Below are 26,999 nucleotides of genomic sequence, written 5' to 3' on the forward strand. Positions count from 1 at the left end.
AACGTACACAGTGACTTATATTATGCAAATCTAGTCTTTCAGATAAGGCTCCCTGTAAAGCAGATTTGAATAATTTCAAGGGAAAAATTGTTCCGGGGCCGGGTATCGATCCCGGGACCTCTGGTTGTGTGCACTCGATGTGGGTCTCTGGCGTTTGGTCAGCCCACGCGAGTTGTGTGGATATAAAGGGAAAAGTTGAGACGGTGTCGGGTGGAGTTCCCGGGTAGCTCAGTTGGCAGAGCGCTGGTACGTTCAACCAGAGGTCCCGGGATCGATACCCGGCCCAGGAACAATTTTTCCTTTGAAATTATTCAAATCTGCTTTACAGGGAGCCTTACCTGAAAGACTAGATTTGCATGTGAGATTATTCTATTCTTACATTAAGTTTCCGTAAGACTCATTTGCTGCAGGCGACGTGTGAAGACGTCATACGCCAGATATTCGAGTTTGCACCCGGTGCAGTTTCCCCTGCCACAATGCTTTGGAATTCACTCAAGGTCTTAAATGCACTTCTGGCCACAAGTGACTTGGGTTAAGTTGTATCCCTGCAGTTTGAGCCTTCAGGTTGTCTACGATAGGCCTATTTGTTAGGCCCGTGGATCTAGGAGTTGAAGTAGATCTGGACGTGTTCATGTTCGTAGAAAGGCGCCAGAGAGGCGGAAGGGTTGTGGAAAATGAAATGCACGCCCGTGTGATGTTCACACAGCGAGGCAAGTGGCCGTCAGTCTCGAGATTGCGCGAGGCTACGCTTTAGATTTTCTCTTTCCGAGGTTCTCGAAGTTGAATAAACAATTAGAAAACCGTCTGCCTCATCTGACAGGGAGTCTAACCCCAGACCTCGCACACATTGTGCTACATAATGAGGGAAGGCGCCGACACATAATGAGGAATAAGAAAGTCCATCAGAGCGTCGCGGACCGACTCTATTGGCAAGTCCGGCCCGCCTATTGGCTCAGCAGAGGAGGGGCCATCCGCTCCGCCCCCCGCTCTGGAGATCCGCACGACGCGACGTCGTCGGCGGAAGAATACACGGCGAGAGGAAAAGAACACTTCCAGAGAAACGGCTGCCTTCTCTGTGCAGCAGCCGCTCCTCCCAGAGCGAAGGAGAGGGGATGAGGGAGGGGGTGGCGCAGGGGAGGGAGATGCGTGAGCAGAGATAATGCATGTTAGTATTTCTGTACGGGAGTAGTTTCCCTACGGGAAGAAGGTTTTAACCATATAGTTGTTAAGATTATATTTACCACTCCGGCCGGCAAAGAAGATGTTTTTGAGATGTCTATCCCCGGTAGCTTAGAGGATCCCGCAACTCTGCAGCCTCGACGAGGACGGCATTGCTGAGAACCGTTTAAACGAAATAAAGTGCTTTATCAGTCCGCAGGTGAGTCCTCCAGTGAACTGTTCTGTGACACGTGACACTTGCCTCGCGGATCTAAACACTCATGCTGTCTGGTTTATTGTCTGTTGTTATTCTAAGATGTTTACCTACCATGTATGTTCTGCGAAAGCAGCCTAAATTAAGTCATTTTCCTTCAATTATTCAGTTAAGAGTTTTGCTTGCGGTGTAATTGGTTTCCATAGCGACTGCTCTGTCCCCTCGACTTCGAGGCGATTTTCCAATCAACTTTTTTTAGTTAATTACTTTTATAAAACTACAGTAAATTATTCCAATAGGCCAATCATGCGCATACCCAAAAGAAAGTTATAAATTGTGTAAGCTTGACACTGTTATTTTATCGCATTGTGTAAAGTAAACAGCCTGAAATGGCCTATTCAAGAACTGGAATACGTACTAGACCCAGGACGAACTTTGACGCGATCACATTCTTAACAATCGAATGCGTGCATCAGATGATACCGTATGAAATTGCACACGTTTAACTACAATCGATAGCAACCTACATATTGTAAAGTGGCATAATGTTATTACAACACTCAAGTTACCGCTAGTCGAAACCTACCCAAACAGCAGGCCTAGCCTACCCCAGTTGGCGCATAGGCCGTAAATGGCTTTGGCCAGTAAATGTTTTGTAATAAAATGATAAATTTCCTCTCTGTTATGAAGTTACAACGAGTAGCTTACATCATTTAATTTGTACTCAGTAGGCCTATCTTGCGTGTATGTTCTTAAATTAATAGCTCAACACTGTTCTCCAACCAGGAGATTAACCGTGAAAGGAATGTGCTTACTATTGCGTCATCTATTGGAGCGAAGTAGATAGATAATATTATCGTTATAACATCAGTTTAAAAACCATGTGCTCTCCTGCATATGTTATTTCCTGTATGGAGGGATTAAAAGACCAGGAGATTAAAAGTGATCTAATTTTGTAACTAGGGTAGTATCAATATGTGTGTAACGATGTTATTGTTTGTGCTGTGAGAGCGAGCCAATAGAGATACGAGTACCCACGTGTGTGACCTTATGACATCAACATTCATTCACAGCATCACCCCGCTCCGCTTCATTCCGCACACTTTCTCGTGGTTGGAGCACAGTATAACTTAACTCAGATAATTGCTGATCTGTGACCAAAGAGACGGGCGTTCAATTCGCTTCATGTAGCCTGCTGCTGGCAAAAATACCGACGTGCCGAGTGCCTCACTTGCTAGTCTTCCTTGTCCTTGTATTTCACTGCTGTTAGTAACAACATCATGGCGTCATATTTAAATACTCTGCAATATTGCTTAAAAGCAAAGTCTGATAAAGAATAACTTATGACTTGTATCGAATTTTCACAAAACAAACTTGGCCTAAACAAAAATATAACTTATAGCTGAACAGTTGTTAAAAATTGAACATTAGACCTAGCTGAAAATCAATTAGGCCCTAACTTCTAGCCTATATATGCATCGACCCTTGGTAGTATTAATTTTTAATGTCTTTATTATTTTTAAACTGAATGACAACCGTAAGCACTTGCCTTAATTTAATTAATCATTCATCATAGCCTTTAGCCTTTCACTGCACCACGACATTTCAATATTTATTATGAAATTAGGCCTAAGTCAAATTATCCGTGTTTCACATCGGTGGGGCGAGGGCTGCAGAGTCAATGTTGCCAGGCCAAGACAACCTGAAGAGATTAACAGGACTGTGACGTGCACCAAAGCAATGAACTGTTACCCAACTGACAAACACGGACGATTCCTTAAGCTAGCAAAAGTACCAAAATAGATTTTGACATAAACTTTGATGGAAAATTAAACATTTATGAGTTAAGTTTTAGTTAAGTGGCGAAATCTTTAGAGCAATGAATTAGGTCTAGGCCTATGCATTTCCAACATGAGTCTAAACGACGAAATGTAGAAAAAGAAACTTGAATGTCATAGGCGAGAACAGAAGGCGATGTGGATGGAGCAGATCCGACATTGTTGTTTTTGATAATGATCTTATTTTAGTCAGCTAATTAAAAAGTCTGGTTTAATTTAAACAGTGGAACACATCTATGTGAACCATTGCCGTGCATACTGTCTGACCAATGAGAATTCCAATCGACTATCGGACTTCAAACAAATATGGCTTCATGATTGATAGGCTTGTAAGTTCTTATTGTAGTCTAAATATTCCTTATAGGCCTTTTTATTGCCTTTACTTTCTCGTCATCTCCTGCAAAATTTATGCCACGAAGCAGGTCTACCTGTCTGTGTCTTAAGTCGATTACCAGCATCTCTCCAACCCGCCTCAATTCTCTGGGATCATTCATCTCTCAATATTAACATCTGCTGTTGTAATTTATTCATTAAACATTCGCAAGATCTAAAATAAAATATACAAGGGAAGAAGAAGAACATTTTGTAAAATAAATGCTGACTCACTCTTCTATAGGCCTACGAACAAGCATAGGCCTCACACAAAGGGTAGAAATGAGTTTCTTAAAAGGAAAAAAAGGCTGAGGGACAACGGACCTCGTAAAAATGAAGATTTAACAAGAATATTAATGATAAAATAGAATCATATCACATAAATTCATTGGATAATTTAAATATAACTTATGCAACATGAAAGGTTAGAAAAAAACAGTTCGATATATAAACAGAATGCAACATAAAATGTAGCATAAGTTACTTATCAGAATGACGAGATGTCGAAGTAGACCTAAATGATGTGAAGAATGCCTACGCCTATGCTTAAATTGTATGACTTATTTATAGGCCTACTTACGATCTCGCAATTGGTCTAAGAAATCTCAACAGCTGATTAATTCAACATGTCGTCATTTGTTTTGAGGGCATCGCATCGCGCTCGCTTCGTAACAAGAATTTATTGATTTTACGTTTCGATTATCGGAATAAAAAAATATTGATGCGGCAAGACTTTTTCAAGTAATTTCGTTTGCTCTGCAATAATCCTCATGGTTGTGCGTGCCGGTGCGTAGGACGTACGCACTACTATTGGAGTTGAAATTGATTCGAAGTCCTGCCTGTATGGATCCTTCTGTCACTGCCACATTTTATATCCCTTACATCTAAGATTACGCATGACTGAAAATTGTGAAACGCGTAACCAAAAGTAATTTGTGGCCTCAGCCTACCTTTAAACAGAGAACGGCTCGTTAACAAATAAACTTCGCGAAAAATCAGTCGGATAACTTTCCTACATCAGTGCCATGTTGACTTCCTAAAGCAGAAAATTCTAATTAGGCCTACACGTCACATTATTAGGCCTATTTACATTAATATTAACTTAATAATAGGCCTAATGCCGGTGATGATGGTGGTGATGATGATGTTGATAATAATAATAATAATAATAACAATAATAATAATAAATGCAATAAACTCGGACTGATAATTTACTAAATATTAATATTGATATTAATTATTAATCGGACTGATAAGTTTTTATTCACGATTATGAAGCAAAATTAACGAGGCTGAAATCTTGCTATGACGCAGGACGATCAGATCAGCTCCTTGCTGGGATCAAAATCATTCTGTGTCGCTGAACGTGCGTCAAGTAGGCTAATAACTTAATAAAGCCTACAATGGTCTCTCCTTCTTTCGGATCAGTAAAAGATTCGCAGCGCACTTCGAATTCTAAGAGGAACCACCAACGACAATAATTTCCGTCGTGTTTGTTTGTTTGTATTCCTTTTGATGATATTGCAATAATAAGGGAATGAAATTAAAGCTTTCTGTTACAATTACTTTCTTCACTACATCTGGATCCAAAGATGAACAACTGTTTCCAGCTCACACTTCCTTCTGTTCACAGCGCTTCAATCTTATGCTCATTTCGGAGATGACTTCCACTTTTATCGATCGCATTATTTAGGTCTTTACACAAGGCACAAGTTACACTTTTTATTCTTTTAGTCACAAATATTCAAACAACATTTCGTATCAGGATTTTTTTTTTTGGCAAATAAATGTTGAAAATTCTCCGAAGAACTGTCTTAATAATTTCTTCATTACTTCAATATGAAGAAAAGAGAGAAGGACAAAATGTGATCTGTTAATTTCCAAAGATTTCCTAGAAGTTCTCGTTGTTTTACACGGCGACAGTAATTTGAGGATTTCCGCTCATTAACACAGAAAAGGTGGTTGTAATTTGAGGAAAATAAATACAGGTAGGCCTATGCTGACACAGAAAAGGTAGTTTTCAGTAACATCATAGGCATATGAAGGCAGTTCATGCTTCTGTTTCTCTTATATTCCTCGTCGTCGTTGTTGTTTTTTTTTCAAAATCTTGATCCTTTATCAGTTTATGGATTTGAGGACCGACGAAAATTTCAGTTTCCAACTTGTCTTCTGTCATGATTGGAAATTAGGCCTAAATGACAAATGGTTAATCCAGGGTTCCTTTTGGGCTATAGCCTTTAGAGTATTAGGCCTACTTGTAAACTCCTAATGGTGGAAGTAAAACTTTTTGGGTGTTTACAAGTGGTTCACTTAAATGTTTTCAGTTCCAGGCATAGAATTTCTCCTTCCTGACCAATCCCTCACAATACAGTCCTTTTGTTTCACTCGACTATCCCATTCATAAGGTAGCAAGACATTTTATTGTAGGCCTATCCATATTGCTGTCTCAGTAGCGTCCCTATACCTTTAAAGTCACTGCACATTATCCATTTGTGTTTTTCATAGTGAATATCTTCATATTTTCACAAGTTTACATTCAATGGACAACGGAAATAGATCCATAGTCTACATAGATTGTGCGGCAACACACGGTTCAGGCTTCTCTGCTGAGAAGGGTCCGTAAAACTGCATTAACTCATTGCAGTAAACGAGGAAATCTTTCTGAGCGAATAAGTAGGCCAACTCGTTTTCTACGTGTCTGACTCTAGCCGTTCATAAATTGTTTTAGGCATCACGCACAACACGAATAAGGGTAGACTTTTTTGTCGTTGAAATTCTCTAACTCGCAGCTCTTGTATTTCAGTTTGAATAATGATTGAAAACAGCGAAAATAATAAATAGATATAAACGGGTTGACTGATTAATATATTTATTCATACGATGCGTTTGAGTAAAGAACCATTGATTTCTAATACGCGGATCTCTCAAGGTAGTTAATGGCTCTCAGCTAGAGTAATGGGCTCTAGAAATATTTCGACTGCCTGTGAGCGTTCGATTCCCGGTTCTTCTGTTCGTACTCTTTAATGTCGAACTCCGATAGCAAGTGATTACAGAAGGTTCTAGTTAATACTACTTTAAAACGGAAATATGTAATCGATGAAACATCCTATGAACCAGGATGTTCCATAGCAGTAGCTATAAAAGCTTGGATCCTGCCTTCGATGATCATTCACATTTCTGAAACTCGTGACAGCAAAAGTGAACGAGAGCGACAGAAGAATTAAATAGGCCTATATGATATTCCAGCAAGCAGTATGGCCCAGCTCCATGCGGGTTGTCATTGATCTCGTATGTCGTAGATCATTTGGTGTGTCATAGTCTGAATCCAACGTTTTTCATGGTATATCCAGGCTGTGGCATTCGCAGGGTAGTGACATGGGGCCTACTCAAAATATCTTTAAATAAATGAATAAATTGTGTTAAAACTTTACGCTGTCTATTCTTTATACTGGCACCTTCTTATTATGTCCGTTATTTATTCCAAATGAAACAAGTCAAATTAATTTGAGGGACTGGAGATAACTTAAGTAATTATTACGAATAACATGAGAAGAGCAAATGACTGGATAAACACTATGCATTGAAAAACGCGACTATAACGAACTTGAAAAGCTGAAAGAAAATAACTAATTAATATAGCACATGTTTAACATAAAATTATTACACGAAAACTAAAATTCCTAACATTCACATGACGATGTCAGAGGACGTTATAGGTCTACATATCTACTACTTTGTAAATTTGTAGTGTTTTTGTAACGCAGTTTTTACTCCTGGTTGAGTTAGAGAAGGCCGTATGGCCTTAACTCTGCCAGGTTAAATAAATTATTATTATTATTATTATTATTATTATTATTATTACATATCCTTGATTCCGCCTGCGAAACCATTAAATACCACCCACATATCTGGACTGATATTTGGGCTGCCTAAACAAAAATGAGCGGCTTAAATCGGACATCTTGTACAGTGAAAAATGTGTCTCTTATGCCAGAAAATTTTTACTTCTAACCGGAGCCAAATAGTTTATCACACTCCTTAGACAACTGCAGGAATCGCACTAAGTTAGATCATTCAGTTCATTCTGTGGACTGAAGCGGTCTTCAGGCCTGCAGACATTCTCGTCATCGGAGACTTTATTCCTGTTCAACATCATTTTCTGTCATGTTCTTAACACAACTGGAGGAAGAGGATCAGGCAAGTCTTTTCCATGTGGGACTGCCCTAATGGCTGATGGAATGCTCGGACACACAATTTCTTTTTACTCCTTCATATTAAAGGAACTGCAAATGACATAGCCTTTGGTTTACAATCTTAACCCTTTAGCACCATAGTGGCAAACTTTGTGTGGCACCCACGGTTTGTCTTGGTCCCGAAGTTTCACTTTAAAATAAGCACAGTACATTTTCTTCATAAAGTCAGCTACGTATGTTCTTTGGTTCAGCACTACACACTTTCCACAGATGTAAAAAGAACACACAAAAATTCTTTAGACACTTATGTGTATAGTACGCATTGTAAGAGTTCAACTAACACTACAGCATGAATAGGGAATAAACATAGAACAGCTATGGCAACACAGCAACTGCAGTGCCTCCAAGACACGGAGCAAAGGCAGTTGTGTCCAGGCTTATGATAGGACTCTCAGCGATACATCTGGTGACGAGAAAAAAAAAAGCTGTAGGGCCTACGTAACAGAAAGACAATCAATGATAGTTCTTAAGTCAGCATAAAATATTAGTCTTCGGTACTTCTTTATTACTTTTAACGACGCAGTACCAAATGTAGTGGGATCCGTGGTAACGAGATGGAATTGGCAGTACGGATCTGAGGATTTGCTAAGGGATTACCTGATATTCGCATTAAAGTTTGGGGAAAGCCTCGAAACAACTAGGTCAACACGCGACCAACCGCAGCTTCGGACCACGAGTTCACCACTACTACCAACTGACTTACAAATGGCTTTTAAGGAACCCGAAGGTTCATTACCGCCCTCACATAAGCCCGCCATTGGTCCCTATCCTGTGCAAGATTAATCCAGTCTCTATCGTCATATCACACCTCCCTCAAATACATTTTAATATTATCTTCCCATCTACGTCTCGGTCTCCCTAAAGGTCTTTTTCCCCTCCGGTCTTCCAACTAACACTCTGTATGAATTTCTGAATTCACCTATATGTGCTACATGCCCTGCCCATCTCAAACGTCTGGATTTAATGTTCCTAATTATGTCAGGCGAAGAATACAATGCGTGAAGTTCTGCATTGTGTAACTTCCTCCATTCTCCTGTAACGTCATTCCTCCTAGCCCCAAATATTTTCCAAAGAACCTTATTTTCAAACACCCTTTATCTCTGTTCCTCTTTCAAAGTGAGAGTCGAAGTTTCACAATCATACAGAAAAACCGGTAATATAGGCCTAAATGTTTTTTAAATTATAACTTTCAGATTTTTTGACAGCAGACTAGATGATAAAAGCTTCCCAACTGAATAATAACAGGCATTGCCCATATTTATTCTGCGTTTAATTTCCTCCCTAGTGTCATTTATATTTGTTACTGCTGCTCCAAGATATTTGAATTTTTCCACCTCTTCGAAGGATAAATCTTCAATTTTTATATTTCCATTTCTTACAATATTCTCGTCACGAGACATAATCATATACTTTGTCTTTTCGGGATTTACTTCCAAACCTATCTCTTTACTTGCTTCCAGTAAAATTCCCGTGTTTTCCCTAATCATTTGTGGATTTTCTCCTAACATATTCACGTCATCCGCATAGACAAGAAGCTGATGTAACCCGTTCAATTCCAAACCCTGTCTGTTATCCTGAACTTTCCTAATGGCATATTCTAGAGCGAAGTTACAAAGTAAAGGTGATAGTGCATCTCCTTGCTTTAGCCCGCAGTGAATTGGAAAAGCATCAGACAGAAGCTGGCCTATAGGCTCTCTGCTGTATGTTTCACTGAGACGTATTTTAATTAATCGAACTAATATCTTGGGAATACCAAATTCAATAAGAATGTTATATAAAACTTCTCTCTTAACTGAGTCCTATAGCCTATGCCTTTTCTACTAGCAACTAACAGGCGTTAAAATGCATGCAAATCCTTTTAAGTTATGAAACATTTATTTCAGGCTATATTGGATTTATTGGATATAATTCTAATATTAATGATTAGAGTAATAATAATAATAATAATAATAATAATAATAATAATAATAATAATAATAATAATAATAATAATAACAACAATATCAGCGACAACAGTTTCATTAAAGAAGGGAGCCTGATCTTAGGCAACCCTTCATGCAAGGATCGTTTCGAATGTTATACATTACACTAGACATTAGACCTATAGAAGAACTTCGAGATCATGTTTCTTAACAATAAAAATTCGCTGTACAGAGTGTTCAGCTCTTGTTGCCATGGTGAACGCCGTTGGTTCGAACTCTGTCTAGGGTACGAATGTTAACTGTCAGAGACGCTGTGATATAGCTGACAGTTTTTCCATGGATATTTCGTCCACAAATGGTTTTAGTCCTCTACTTTTTGCTACTGGCCAAAATGTTCATATTCGAATTAACTGCAATGTTTGAACACTCATTGTGGACGTATCCATAGTAACAGTAGGCCTACATTGCGTTAAGCTGAGGCTCGTCATAGGTTTCCTGTATGTTTAGCTTTACTTTCCTCCCATCGCTCTCAGTGGGGTAATGTAGAAGCATGGCGGGGAAAACCGGAACAGACCAACTCAAAGAAAATGTGCTAATCTGGTTACCACAGAAACTGATCCAGATCGGATGGAGCAAATGCATCAGAAGGAAAACAGGCAAATAATCATTGTGAGCGGGATCTGAACCCCGCCATGTACGAGTACGACTCCCGTGTGCCACGCCAGCGGCTCAGCTGATGTTGCGCAATATCAAGCGGCCATTTTTTTTTTTTTTTTTACATTTCCGTATTCTGAAGGTAGGCTGCGAGCACAGCAGGAATGGAGCGAAGATATATGAGCTGCTGGCAACTGCGCGCCAGACACAATGAACTCCGTCATCGCACCAGCAGTCGGAGTCAATATTGTATTATATCTGATTTCCATTCTATTTCCCCTCTTGCACGCTTTACGACAGTATGATGTGTTGCCGTATCTTTTCAACATTTCCGATACCAACAAGGATCTGCATTATTGCTGTGGTATAAGCCTAATATTATAACATTGCCAGCAACGCAAATTCAACTTCTGAAAGATGTGCATTATAATGAAATGCAATTCTGATATAACTTGGAATAAAGCGTTACATAAAAACTGAAATATTAATTTCCAACATCGAGAAAATGATCCTGAAACCACACATAGGCTATTAGGGAAGAAGTTTTCGGACAACGCTAGAATAAAATGTTGATAAAATTGAGAAACTGGTTCCGAAGGTTATGAAGGGAGCTATAGGGCCTACATAATGAAAAGTCTGTCAGATGAGAAACGATTTTCCCATGCTTATGATCTGCGAATTTGCAAAATCCGCTAGGCTATTGCTCCTGAATACGAATTAACAGAGAATGCCTGAATAAAATTGAGAACTGATGCTTGTGTTAGTTTTAATCATTTTTTCATGCTCTAAGTTCACATATAAGGATAACATTTCCTAAAAGTGCTCATACACTGAAGTGGGCTAAGCTTCCTGTTGCAAGTCAATAAAAGTGACGACGTAAGAGACTTACACCATTCATCACTTTAAGATTATTTTACTAATTTTATATCCTTGACAGAAATAAGGTCGGAGTTGATGCAGTCTGCGCATGAGAAAGAAGTTAACGCGTAAGAATTATATTCTACACTAGCCGTACCCGTGCGCTCCGCTGCACCCGTTAGAAATAAATATAAAGTAATTACATAATTAAAATAGGACACTTTATCCAGGGAACATTCGTGTTTGATAGAAGGATAAATCGTTTAATATGTTACTTAATTTAAATTGTATCCAAATAATTAAAATGCGATCCAGAGACACTCATTTGGTACAATGACAATTCCTTTAACATGTTTCTTAATTTTTATTACATGCAACCATAGTTTAATGAACATTGACATCATTTAGATTTAATGTGTATATTTTATTTTACTTGTTATAGGTTTCCATTGAATTATGGTAATAACTTAATTTTAACCCTTGTTTTCTACGTATTCAGAAAATGGCGCTTGGCCCACTATGGTTCTGAACCCTTCAAATAACTTAAATTATATTATATAATATTACATGTTATATTGTATTATATTATATTATATTATATTATATTATATTATATCAGAAGTTACTGTAATAACATTATAGCATTATGTCCATCTAGAGAAACTACACTTTCCAATGGTGAAATAATAATTAATTATACAAATCGGTTAATTTAGCTTCCGATATTACTTCATACAAACACAGAAATATTCTCTGTAGGCTATCTTTCATAGCTTTCGATTGTTGCTTCCAAGGCCCCTTATAGACGAAGTCATTTGTTTAATTCATTACACGGCCTTAGATGGCAGTTATTTTAATTTTAAAACTCATTTATCTCATTAAATATCAGTCCTATCAAAATTTTGAATGGAATAAAACTTATCGCAAATTATGTTTTAAGAAACTTTTGTTATGTAACATTTTTCACAAAAATCAATAATAAGCGAGATATTTCGATTTATTTAATTCAGGCCCCCTTATAACCCCCCTTTTAAATAATGTATTTTGAATGCCATATAGCGTAAAATCTAAGTTACAACGAACTTAATTTATATTCCAGTTTTCATCGAAATCCGTTCATCCATTATCGCGTGAAAAGGTAACAAACATACGGACATACAGACAAACAGACAGACAGACAGACAGACAGACAGACAGGCATACAAACAAAAATTTCAAAAAAGCGATTTTCGGTTTCAGGGTGGTTAATTATATATGTTAGGACCAATTATTTTTGGAAAATCGAAAATTACCAGAAAAATTTCGGCTACAGATTTATTATTAGTAGGCCTATAGATAAGTTGCTGTACGTGTAACTGCTTAATTTGTGAAGTGAATGTAAAAATGCAGCGCATTCAAAATTACTTTAAATACGAAACTTGGGGGAAGAGTTATAACATTGAACTAACAGTGGCACTTGCGTGTGTACTTGGGCCAGTCAAGCAGCTCTCTGTGTCACGTGTTTCATTGCTTCTATTCTTCGAAGCCACATTACTGCTTATTGCTATTGAACCATGAACCTTCAGGTCTACTAGTTATCAAAGGCTAAAGATAATTTTCAACATGTGAGTTTTGTCACTTGTCAATATTTTCCATTAGAAGCTTTTGTCTTTTTATTTTATGGTGAAGAATCGGCTGAACGGAGAAAAATTCACCATACGGAAACGCAGAATTACTCCACTGAAACTCCGTATGTACTTCGGTACATCATAGAAATATTTTCATTTTATGCCGAACTCTTCAATTTCTCAATGCGGCATTTTTGTATCATAAAGTTTGCGTAAGTTGTGCGTAATTACATCTTGGTTCATTCCAATGACCGATGAAGTCATACTGCTCACAATGACAAATTAAAAGAAAAAACAAAAAAGTGTAATATTTATCCATCCGACATCTTTGTGAAAAGGCCTACTTTCCCAGAGGGTGTTTTGAGGACTTCGTGTCGTACGTTGAAGACCTTTGTGTAGCAAGTATGACGATCTTCATTTTATTTTCACAAAAAAAAAAATTGGACAAACTACGCAGTATTAAACATACAGCAACACACTGACTTCAAGCACGTAGAAAAATATATAATAATGAAGACTCATCAATGTCCATGAGTGGAATTATTTTCTTCTGGTGTTGACGGTCCTCAACTACAGAACAGCGGAATGAAGAGTGAGCCTCCCCCAGTTGAGCTCCATCAGCACCTTGCAGCAGCGACTGCTCAAGAACGTGGCTTCTGGTTTCACCTAATTAATCTAATCTAACAAATTCCAATTTGCTGTGTATGGATGTTAATACGAAGCAAAGTATTGCCAAAACTTCTCTGGTCGTGACATTCCATTTAGTGTGGTGGATTTTGTTAATTGCAACAATAGACTATTTGTAAAGGTATGGAAACCTCCATTGACGGAGAACGTGCCACATGGCATCAGAACCGGTTCTGATTGATGCAACAACGTCCTGACTTTACTACAAGTGCGAAAGTCAACGGTAAGTTTGAACCATCTTTAGAAGTTACTTATGTAAGTGGGGTCGCGGAAACGAGAGAAAAGTTGTGTGAAATCGTACAAGAAGAAAAGAAGCAATATGATCAAAACGAGCACTGCACAATAATTATGACATTCTGCTTGCAGCTCACACACGAGAAATCTTCTTACAAAGAACCTAACAGTCAATGACATTTCATTTAGTGTGTGTTAGAAACAAACAAGAATTTCTGTTGCCAATATGAGACATTAGAAAGTTCAGTTAGTGCAGATACACTTTGGTACTCTCAAAGAGATAAACGAGTATGCTTATCCTTAAGAAATATTTTCACTGCAATGAGAAAGGTGTCAGCTAATAATGAAAAAAAGAACTGATAAACTATTGGCAAAAATAAAGTTTGCAACGTTGTTGTTGTTGTTGTTGTTGGATATCAAATTCTGCCACCTTGCCTCAATAAAAAAGAGAACATTCTGTACAGAAATATAGCCTGGCAGTCTTAATGAAGAGCATCTTGAGGTGACGGATAATTAAACTGAAGCCCGCTCTAGGCCGTCAACAATATACGCAGAGATCATGTGCGACTGTGAAAAGAAGTCCAATATGAAACAACATTTTGTCATTTTAGTAGAAGAACTAGCGAAACTAGCCTAGTTATTATCAGACTGATGAATAAATAATTATGATTGAAACCATCACTGTTATCCCACAGTAAAGAGTGGCGCTAAGATCATCCTAAAGCAAGATTTGTTTGCTTAACATCTTTAATCTTCATGCATGATATGAACGCCACTGACTAAAAGAAGAATTCAAAACTGTACAGAAAATGTTATTTTCGTTACACGAATAAATCGCGGGTGCTCGTGTAAAGGGGGTTAAGCCAAATTGCAAGGTATGTAAACTTCTCTCCTTTGGTACTGAATAGAACCCCTTTGTCACAAAATATGGAGCACTGTAACTATATCAAGGATGGAAGAATGACTTAACCCCTTTAACACAAGAGAAAAGTAATTGTGGATAGTTGAAATCTGTACTTATTCCAGTGTAGCCAAATCAACTTAACCCCGCAAATCAAGATTTTCAGGTATAACTCCCTGTAAAGTTGATTTGAATAATTTCGAGGGAAAAATTTTTCCCTCGAAATTATTCAAATCAACTTTACAGGGAGTTATACCTGAAAATCTTGATTTGCATAATACACGTCACTGTTCGTTAACAGAAAACCACAATTTAAGTCACACAGAGTTAGTGTGCACTCGAAGTTGGTTGCTTGACGGTTGTCAGCCCACTTTGAGGTCTGTGGATATAGAGGGAAAAATTGGATCGGTGTCGGTTAGAGTTCCCGAGTAGCTCAGTGGTAGAGCGTTGGTACGTTAAACCAAAGGTCCCGGGTTCGATACCCGGCTCCGGAACAATTTTTCCCTCGAAATTATTCAACTTAACCCCCTTTACACGAGCACCCGCGAAATATTAGTTTTGCTTTAGTTTAAAAATCTCCCTACTCTGTTTTGCGGTATAACTTAAGCCATGGTCATCCGTGAATTTACAGCCTTTTAATTGAAAATTAATATTTTCAATACAAGGAAAACAGAAACAAGAGAGTAATTTTGATTTGTTTTAAAAATCATCCGTCCTTCTGAGTTTAGTATCAGTCCATATAGAATTATCTACTTCTAATTTATTAATTTTCAAGGTAATTTTGTATGAAAATGTAAGGGCCTTTTATTGGTTATTTTTCCGTCATCAACATCCGCCCTGTAATAATGACACTGACCCAACCACAAGTAAAAGCATAAATATTAAAAATGCATATTTTAATTTAATTGTATTCAATTTGTAATGCATTCTCGCCTGCTTATCAATCTGTATGAAAGTTGTTCACTAACGTCAGAGATACATGAGAAGCTGTGACAAATAATTTTGAGGTTTTTACCGTTACTTTCCATTCAATATGAAAGGAATTGTAAAGCTTAGATGTTGTACCCCCTTTGACATTGAAATTATCTCTGTTAAAAGACTAAAGGCTGGCTCACAATAAACCGGGAACGAGAACCAGAATGAAAACGAGAAGCAGAGGACGTGAATATGAGAATTTTTGATTCACAATAAACCGAGAACGTAGACGACTCTGCATATCGATATGCATGCCAATAACGATATGTAAAGTCCGATATTACGCATTCTGATGTTATTTGTGTATAACTGACCAATGGCGTTCTCTCATGAGTACAAGGCAACCATCATAAACACAGGTTAACCAACTTCGAAATTTCAACTGAAACATTTCATTAGGTACGGTACTATAAATATGCCCATGCATCTTTATTATCACAACCTATTTTAAGTCTACCATAACGTAAAATAATTAGAGAAGAAACATTTGTAATAGAAGAAAAATGAACACAACAGTAGTTATTGAATTGAAGCATGAATATGTAGTGTGTCATACAACCAATACAGTAATAAAATATGATTCACTTACGATCGGTGTTCCAAGATGCAGCTATTGAAAGCCACATATTCGCCTTCATTTTCTCATCTTTATACGAGGCGCGCCGTTTATCATAAACGTGAGGATTTTCCTCAACACTCAATATTAGAATCTCATCAAATAAAACTTGCTCCATGAACAAAATAATGCATAGGTTATGTCACGGTCTTCTTGCTATTAAATATACGACGACAAAATAGCTTTTAGATGGCAATAGAATGAATCTAGTGGGCTGTGATCGGAAACGTGAACGCCAAAGTTGAAACTTGGCCAACTCTCCGTTCCCGATCCCGGGTTCCGGCAAGCTTTTCGTTAATTGTGAATGCTCACATTTAAATGTACACATTTTAACAATTTTACCGTTTTCGTTTCCGTTCCGATTCTCGTTTCCGGTTTATTGTGAACCAGCCTTTAGTCCCACTTCGGAATAGCTCGGGAATCATCTTGTGCGTTGTGTTTTACATAGAGAGATTCGAAGCCCGGGCTTTGTAACGAGAAGAAAGGGCTCTATCGCTAAGCCACAAAGGCTTCGTAGGGAATGTGTCGTTTCGTGACATTCAGATATGGCGCTGCTACTACTTGACTTCATCCTTGGAACTGGATGGTTAATATTTCCCTTCGTGAATCTCGCGTTAAGCCGAACGACACAGGCTAGCGCCCATTTTCCGTGTCAAAGGGTGCAGTACAGATACGGAATTAACATTTGGAGCGAGTCTTGACGGGAGTCCACCTGTATTTAGGCAACAATTTCTCACGACTTTCCACAAGCAGCATGTAGGCCCATAGGCTACAGGGGGAATCTTGTTTACTGCGCATGCGCAGTGTGTTGTAAGCGAAACATACAATAAAGGAGGTCCAAATTTTATTTCCGTATCTGTACAAGCATGTAAGAACTAAGACAAAAAAACTTTGTTTTAATATAAAGATGTTAAACGGTGTAGGCCTACAAGTGACGTGCGCATGTTGCCCATAACAGGTATCTTCTGCTATCTATACGTCATTATTGATCAGAGATGACCTTCATCTCGCCGTGGATTCCGCTCGCCACTTGGTGCGATGCAAGCCTCCGCCGGCCGCCGCTGTAGCCAGCGAGTTCCGCTTCAGTCGAGATCTGAATTTGTTTCGTTTTTCTGAAGGCAGAGCTGAGATTCAACAATTCCCACCACTTAAATAAATGCTTAGCAATCACCGTCTGTTGATTGCAGTGCCTTCTCAACAATGGAAACGTTCTGCTAATCTTTACTGGTTTAAAAATTATTAAGGGATCAAGATTAATAAATCAAATGTGCGTGGAGCAGCTTGTGCAAGTCCGACTAAGTTGAACAGTCCTGGCAACTGAACCTTGATGTGGGATGGTAGGCACTCTTCTCATCTTTCTGTGCTCAAGATGGAACCAGTAAGCGCTATTAGTCTACCAAGAATGTCCTCATCATTTAAATTAATATTATTGTTATTTACTTCCTGTGCCTGATATTTTCAAACTTACACCACAACACATCCACCGTAAAACACCTTTGGTGGGTTAGGTGTATTACCAAGAACATCTCCATCCTTCAAGTGGATATTTGTTTTATATTTCCTCTGCTTTTATTTTAAAATCCATTCATTACAAAGCACTCTTCTTCTTTCTTCTTCTTCTCAACAATTAGGTCTATTATAAAAAATATATTCATCCTTTAAGTACTAATTTCGGTTCTTTTGCTGCTCTGGGTGACATTTTAAAACTTATTTTCTGTTTATTTCTCATTCAAAATTTTTGTGTTGAGAAACTTGTTATTTTTATAGGCCTATATTATATTATAAGTAACGGTCTTTCTTGTATGCATTTTTGCATATATGGATTCGCTAATTATTAGTCCTTGCTTTTATTTCCGGCTGTAACAGATGCACAAAAACCTTTCAGGGTCTTGGAAATTTTACAGTGATGAGGAATAAGACGTCCCAAAAGACTTTGAAACCGTTTGAAATGTTATTAAGAATTCAGTATTTTGTTCCCCAGCTGTTGTATGTAACTGAATCTGGCCATATTTTATCTCTAAAAGTTCATCCGGTGCCTCTTGTAAGTCCCTCTTCATTAATTTCTCCACACACACACAGTAGCCTAAGTTATCTTCGACCCACATCTGTTAGAGGCGGGAGTCCTTACAGCAACCTGGATGACGGAATAATGTATTCGAACATGAATGTAGAGAGGAATTTCGAAATTTAAAGATACTATTAAGGAGCATACATTTATAGATTATATTTGTTAAAATGTATTGTCCCCGATTTTATTCCTTTATGAAGAATACTAAATTATTAATTTGTATTCATTTCTTCTTTATAGGCCTATCTTTAGCTTGTTCATTTATCTATAGCCTACTTATTTCATAGCCAATTAATCATTCTTCTTTTTCATTCTTTATTCATCTATGTTGTCTTTCTTCGTACCAATACTAGACTCGTCACATGGCGGACCTCCCTAACTGTGTGGTCAGCACATAAAAGTTGCAGAACAAAGGGCAAAAAGCCAGACCTGCCGACGCAGGGAATGGAACCACGGACCGCTTTGTTATAAAGCACACTTACACTCACGCGTGTATTCATTCATTCATGTCTCCTTCCCCCCCCCCCGTCTCTTCTGCTTCTCGTAGGCTACGCGCTTCCTATTCACCGAGTTATTTACGTAGGCCTACTTGTTCTCAGTTTGCTTGCTTTTATTTTTGTTAATTCAGTCGCGCGGTCTCGCTTTGTTTAATGTATCTCTTTATCATTCATAATTGTATATTCGTCAATATTGTTTCATTTTTTGTTTCTACATTAATTTATTAATTCACTGCCTCAACTGCTCATGATCCATTCATGAATAAGCAGCCAGTTATTTGGTAATTTATGTTTTCAATGTCGATTTCAAGTTGCCAGATTTCATGAAAGAATTTAAAGCAAGTTATTCAGGCTTGCGCTGTCTAGCACGTCACAACTCATTTCAAAGCGACTGACCTTCTGGTTTCTTTTGGTTTTTACGCCATTTGAATGTATATACAAATATAGGCCTATAAAGAACCAAACGCCGTGGTGATTGCTTTAACAGATCTGTGCGGTGATTGTGGGTCCCTATCACCACGGCATGGCGCGTCCTCAGGTTGCGGATCGAGGAGACGGCCTCCAGATATGGAGGGTAGCTGTGAATATATTGAATAAGCAGTCGCGGACAGCCGATGAGGGGTGGTCCTCCAGCTTGGGGGTTGGGCGAAGGGCTAACAACCCTTCACCGTAAAAAAGAGCTTGTTACGAATCCTTCAAATAAGCCTCGGAATGGGACTGATTCTCTGGCACGACCACAGCAAAGGAATAAGGTTTTGAGATTTAGTACTTGGAATGTTACAAGTCTATATTTTTAACTTTGCTCTAGAGTATGCCATTAGGAAAGTCCAGGTTAACAGAGAGGGTTTGGAATTGAACGAGTTACATTAGCCGCTTGTCTATGCAGATGACGTGAATATGTTAGGAGAAAATCCGCAAACGATTACGGAAAACACGGGAATTTTACTGGAAGCAAGTAAAGAGATAGGTTTGGAAGTAAATACCCAAAAGACAAAGTATATGATTATGTCTCGTGACGAGAATATTGTACGAAATGGAAATATAAAAATTGGAGATTTATCCTTCGAAGAGGTGGAAAAATTGAAATATCTTGGAGCAACAGTAACAAATATAAATGACACTCGGGAGGAAATTAAACGCAGAATAAATATGGGAAATGCGTGTTATTATTCGGTTGAGAAGCTCTTATCATCCAGTCTGCTGTCCAAAAATCTGAAAGTTAGAATTTATAAAACAGTTATATTACCGGTTCTTCTGTATGGTTGTGAAACTTGGACTCTCACTTTGAGAGAGGAACAGAGATTAAGGGTGTTTGAGAATAAGGTGCTTAGGAAAATATTTGGGGCTAAGAGGGATGAAGTTACAGGAGAATGGAGAAAGTTACACAACACAGAACTGCATGCATTGTATTCTTCACCTGACATAATTAGGAACATTAAATCCAGACGTTTGAGATGGGCAGGGCATGTAGCACGTATGGACGAATCCAGAAATGCATATAGAGTGTTAGTTGGGAGGCCGAAGGGAAAAAGACCTTTAGGGAGGCCGAGACGTAGATGGGAAGATAATATTAAAATGGATTTGAGGGAGGTGGGATATGATGATAGAGAATGGATTAATCTTGCTCAGGATAGGGACCAATGGCGGGCTTATGTGAGGGCGGCAATGAACCTCCGGGTTCCTTAAAAGCCATTAAGTAAGTAAGTAAGTAAGTAAGTGCGGTGATATCAGCATGCTGGCTGCTACAGTGAGCGCTTCCTTGTAAGTAATTATTACGTCTTACACATGGCCAGATATTCCTTCGTTCCACTCGTCAGTACTGCAGACTCTATTGCTATTGGAGTTAAGCTTTTGCGCAGGACGCCTATCCACCAAGTAGTCATGCTGTGAGTGACTGTTGACTTGCAATCCATCAAGCCAGTGACTGGCTTCCAGAAGTGAGATTTCACTTACAGGGACTGAATGTTAATGTCATGCCAACCACATTACCAGCGAGTCCCGCTACTTTGGTGATGATGGAACTGGTAAGCAGCAATGCCAGTCCCCAATCCATGGCTCCCAATACCGCCATGTTGAGGAGCAGTGGCGAGTCCAATTGGGAAGGGCTCTCCCATACTACTGATGCTAGGTTCAAACCTGGCCGCGTCTGTGGTTCAGCGATAGCGCGAGCTGGTCTTCCGTCCAAGCGACTCGTGTTCGATACCCAACACTGTCGCGATAATGAAGCAGGTGTTGCAGTGTGTTCTCTTTTATTCCAACTCCACCAAACTCATTTATCATCACAATAGTGATGAAGTGTGCTACTCGTCTGGGTTGCGACCTGCTGTCACGGCTGAGGCAGGATGGTCAATCTGTCAGCATCGGGTTCACGAATGCCATTCGGGCGACCTGTAGGCTGAAACAATAATCTCATACATGCGTAAAATGGGTCAAAATGAGCGCAAGCACATGGAAAAGGTAGCCATGGAGCCACGTCTAATTCATTTAGCACTCCGTGAGTTGATTAAGAGATGTATATGAAATCGACACCTGTGGTCATCTGGTGAAGCGGAAGGGAAGTTTATCTCCAAACAATTGTCAGTCTGCGACTTCCTAGAGTAGGTTAATTGTTTGACTACGCAGAAGCATTCGTAATAGTTTCAGAAGTGGGGGTCGAGCGCAATATGTTTGCTGCCAGAAAGTTCGGCTCCAACTCTGCAAGTTGAGGAGGGTCTGCTGCACGCACGCGCCGTTCTGCTCCTTAATGCACTGCAACCCGCGTGCTCTGGTTTGCGCAGGCAATAAACGCACACTATGAAGTATCTGAACCTACAAAATTATGACTTCACTTATTAGGCCCTATTATTTATTTTTCGATTTTAATTCCCTAAGGCCGGTCATATGTCTTTGTCAAAACAAGTTGGAGACCAGAGTTCGAACCCTTGTAAGACAAAGTCGAACTAGCGGCAAACTGATACGCTGCTTCTCTTCTTCTTTTAAGTTCTGGACTTCAGACTCCCAATTCTGGTCTTCCTATCTGCAATCTCTACACTCGTAGCATACTTTTCCCATGATCTTATTTCCAGATGTATGAAATTGAAATTGCTCGTTTAGCTGCCAAATGCTATCATAATTGTTTCATAGAGTTTTAATTAAACATCATTTCTACTTTACTTTTTAGACGTAATCTTGCTTCCTGACTCAGAAGGTCCTCGAATGTTCCGCCATTTCTCTCTTCAGTGGCACTCATAAAATGAAGTAGATTTTCATATTTGTTCTGACAAGTCTAGGGATCTTATGATCTATGAAGAAAATAATAATTAATATCAATCCAGGGAGGATACTTAACAATTGGCCCAAAAATGCAGAGATTATTTTTGACCCTAAAATATGTTACATTGGATCTATAGCTTGCCTATATGCAACATTAATGTGACTTCATAATTGTTCAATTTTAAGCAGTAGACCTAAACATAGTACCAATCTATGAAGAACAGAAGGCGAGCAACTGAAAAGAATATCAAAACCAAAAGTTTGAAGTGCCCGTAGTGGCATTAGTAACCAAGCAACAAGAAGAGACTTTCCATTCAAAAGTGCATCACAAGACATGCTGGAAATGTGGAAATCATCCGTAGCTATTGCACGCAAGACAATTCCCGAGGCTTGATTCGGAAGTGAAGATTATATCACAATGTGGTGAACGCCGAACTGCTATGATGTATACCGAAATAGAACTGAGAACCTCTTAATAATAATAATAATAATAATAATAATAATAATAATAATAATAATAATAATAATACATAAATCAACATGTTGAACCATCTGGTCATAAGAATGGTTGAAATTGAAATAGAACAACAGTGAGTAGTTTTGACATTGGGCGACGAACTTTTAGATTTCCTCGAAACCTCACAATTTCATGATAGTATATTTACTACTTTTTTACCGCCAAATATTATTCAAAGTCTACACTACAAAACACATTTGGCCTCCTTAACTCTGAGAGAACAGTAGCCTAAGTTACATGTCAGACTTCCAGTTAGATGCTGACACCTTATTTCACGACTTCATTGTCCGCAAACATGAGCTCTACTTAAATCTAGTAACTTGTGTAGTTTTAAATTAGCCTGCTGTAAATAAGGAGGAAGCTCGACATCCAGTTGTTTGCTTATAGCTTCTGGCTGTTCACCGCCAGTAATTCTTACTGTTTCATCTGTTTTTATCATATCACTAGTCAAAAAGAAAACCGCCTTTCACTCCGACGATCCGAGCTCGAATCTAAGAGACACCTAGTGGAAATTTTGGTAGATAAAGAAGGTGTTGAAGAACGTTTATGAAATCTCCAGGCTTCAATACTTTTTAATTATTATTGTTGTCATAAAACAAATGAATGGAAAAATCTTGTTGTAACAAATTATTTAATATCAAATAAAGCGATCATGCTTTCATCACGGAAGCAACGAGAGTTTCTGTAATAGTCAACTGAGCCCTTCGTCAGGCCTAACCGAATGTCGATCGTCTCGTACATTTATTAATGCTGACTGTTGTGCAGGTCGACCATTTAGGCAAGACTATCGTTGTAAGTGTATTGTCGTGTTTCCGAGAAAGAGAAGAACTCCTTCAACCTTTGTTCGGGGTCCGTCAAGCGTTGTTTTTATTTAATTGCGAACGATATTGAGATATGATTAATTAGGTTAAATTATATCCGACCAATGGCAGAAATTTCTGGCACAAGCTATAGTACAAAATCTATATGTTGCATGAACATTTACATGAGCCTCATAATAAACAACATTGTAAATCGTCTGGCCATCACGAACGACCCCTCCCGCCACAACTCACGCTGTTTCATCAGAATATATACTCTGTTCGTATTATATAACACGGAAACCAGGTCCGTCGGGGGATGGGTGTGTATTCCACGACTAACACCATCCATCACTGGGCCATCACCGACCTCAAATCCCGTGCGCGGGGGGTGAGATCCCCCATGCATCACGGTGACAACATCTACGAGCAAGCATCAGAAAATGCGCGATACCCGGGCCCGTGTAGCCGGCTAACACCACGGGGCACATTACACAAGACAAATGTTCGGATAAAAAAAGGTTTTTTGTGAATGGGGGTGGGGATGGTGTGTAGCCTACACATCAGGGGTGAGCTGCTGTGTACGGTTGGAATGGGGGATTGTAGGTGGGAGTTCCGCCCCAAACCACTGGTATTTGCGAACCTGCAGCTAGGATGGACGACCACCAACCCTCTCACCCTTCGCCGCCCCTCGAACAACCCCCGCATTTTAAATTCCAATAATTTTCTATAGCTGTGAAAAAAGAGTGCTGAATGTTGGAGAGATATGGGGAGGGGTGAGGGCAAAGGCAGAATAATAATAAAAAAGATTGAGGTATTTGTGTATGTGTATAGGATAGCCGGCTCCTATCATCAGAACCCGATAAAAAGATACATGCACGGTTGGAAGGCATATTTCGCCTGGCCTCATTCCTTGCTCTCAACGCACATAGTTTTTCAAATATCTGTTTGATGCCTAAATCACAACTTTTCGGCACTTCTCTCCTTGCAGGTTCTTTGTGCTCAAAAATGGAATTCTCGGGATATCATCTGAAATAAGCGGAATGGCGCAGACAAGAACGTAACACAAGTCCAGTAGGAAATAGCTTGCTCACTGAAATGCCACTTGGTTACAGGGGCATTCCTACAGTCTCAGCTATGATTTTGGTATACAGATTCCTTCCAAAATGCTCAAAACCTGTATGTAAGTTAGGCTATACAACATCATCAATATGTAGGCCTATAGACATAAGTAATACATCATCACCACCATCTGCTACTGCTTTATTTCCACTGTCCTCGGTATGAGATTGGTTGATAGGCCTGTATTGTCCATAAAATAACGAGTAAATGAGGCTTGCCAGCGCCACGTAGGAACTGACTTTCTTTGAATGAAAGGAATCCAAGAATTGAATGTGAAATTATTTGTCGCCGACGAAGTTGCCTGTTTTGCGGACAGATTAACATGTCGAAAGGGACTGTCGATGTTTTACAAAAACAGCAAAGGTCTGTTGCGAAACAATATACAGTAAAATATTTTCGACTTAAAAAGATGGCCCTTGTATATTCGCTACTGGACCTGAAACAATCTGAGCTATCGATGTTGAGGAAGAATTAAGAACCGCTGCTATTTGGAAATCACTTTATAACAGCGATGGGCGTTTGAGTGCATTTGCCCTCCGTGCTCACGGGGAATTCCAAGTGCAGCGCTGTAGTGTGCCAGCAGCTGTGACAGATCTTACAGCTTTTAATGAGCTAAATTAGGACTTCGGAGAAAAGGAATTCTTAATACACAATTTGCAGATAGGATTGCAGCTTTTAAGGAGAAATTGCGGTTATGGATACGTCAAATGCAAAAGGGCGAAATATATCATTTTCCATCCTTATCTAAGCGCATAGAATTTTGAACAATGAAAATTTATAAATATACGCATGTATTCTATCCGGTCTATTAGAGGAATTTACATCAAGGTTCCACGATTTAGATTACCTGGATTTGCGTATTTTCGCTACATGTTCTGATTCCAACTGATTATTGATAAAGTCCCCCCCTTCATTATAGTGTGAATTGATTGACCTGCGATGTGATCGAGAGATGCGAGCGAAATATGATTCAAGGTCGAGTCTTATGCACGGATTCCCAAGAGGACGCTTTCCCAATCTGCATAAGCTGTGTGAGAAAGTTTTGTGTTTATTTGGTTCCACTTATAGATTTGAACAGTTATTTTCTATGACGAAAATAAACAAATCTCAAACAAGAAATGATGGGCTTTTAACGGCAGTTCTTTGCAAGCTTGTGCTAATACAGTTTCTCCAAATCTTGAGAAATTGAGTAATATGAATTAATGTGCAACACACATGTTTTGTTTTGTGTTTAAGGAAGTGTTTCATTACTTTGTGTTCTTATTTAGTTTGGTAGAATAACATTTTCTTATGAAACATACAGTATGTACCGCAACTTGAATAAACCGGTTTTCGTGCACTCTGTAAGCACACTTCTCTCGTAGTACACCGTGCAAGCACAGAGTGCATAATTCTGCCCGACCTTGCTTTATAAGAATCTCTTAGGGCTATTGGACAGCCCGGTTGTAACACAATGCCAGTGTGAGTGGCTTTTGATTCGTGACCCACGTCGGTCCTATGCTGGCATTCAGCGCTGTTCTTACATGATGATCAGACTTAATATTCCAGCTACCTAAAGACTCAAGTTAAAGACACATTGGGTATATAGTACGCCGAACACAGATGACGCAACGGATAAAGATATAAACAAACAGGTCGTCGCTTCGTGTTCGTGGAGTACAGTCAACTTCCAATATAGTGGAGCACTGTTGAACAAGTTGTGACCAACTGCTGAATTGAGGCGTGACCTACATGTAGTTACATATATTACATACGTGGTACAGTCATTAAGTTCTAAGACTTGACGCCTGGAGGGTAGGCTCCCACAAGAATCTGGATGTATTACAAGATGCCGCATAACACGGCGTACATTTAAACAGAACCACATCCTCCCTCAAAATAGCCTCCGTTGGGCGTTATGCACGTTTGCCAACGTTGGTATAGCTGCTGGAAGTACCGTTGAAAGATGTTGGCAGGAAGGTCCCGTATAGCTTCTCTTGTGGAAGTCATGACCACTTCGGAAGAATGAAATCTACGCCCACGTAGGGTTGCTTTCATGCGATGAAAGAGAAAAAAATCGCATGGTGCGAGATCAGGTGAGTACGGAGGGTGTGGAAGAACTGTCACCTGTTGTCTTGCAAGTTCCTCTTGGACAAGGACAGAGCGATGTGCAGGGGCGTTGTCATGTAGCAACAGCCAATTCTTTGTACGCCATAGCTCAGGTAGCTTACGGCGAATTGAATCTCGTAAACGGCCAAGGATCTATTTGTATCGGGTTTTGTTCACAGTTGCACCTTCTGGGATGAATTCCATGTGAACAATTCCATTTGAATCAAAAAACAGTTCAAGCATCACCTTGCCTTTTGACCTGTCTTGTCGCGGTTTTTTCTGTCGTGGTGATAACGGCGTTTTCCAGGTGGCGGATTGTCGTTTCAGTTACGGATCGTAAAGGAAACACCAAGTTTCGTCTCCAGT

At 39.1% G+C, this 26,999-nt stretch overlaps 1 protein-coding gene across 1 annotated transcript in view; it reads left to right on the plus strand.

Moving 5' to 3' along the window:
* Positions 1 to 1,194: 1,194 nt before the first annotated feature.
* The window catches only part of LOC138692615 (LIM homeobox transcription factor 1-beta), a 151,967-nt gene continuing 126,162 nt past the window's right edge, over positions 1,195 to 26,999 (plus strand). The window contains exon 1 of the mRNA XM_069815638.1: positions 1,195 to 1,378. The gene's annotated coding sequence lies outside the window, so the exon portion shown is untranslated. The remainder of the gene's footprint in view (positions 1,379 to 26,999) is intronic.

The sequence above is a fragment of the Periplaneta americana genome, chromosome 17 (assembly GCF_040183065.1).
Source record: "Periplaneta americana isolate PAMFEO1 chromosome 17, P.americana_PAMFEO1_priV1, whole genome shotgun sequence".
Lineage (NCBI taxonomy): Eukaryota > Metazoa > Arthropoda > Insecta > Blattodea > Blattidae > Periplaneta > Periplaneta americana.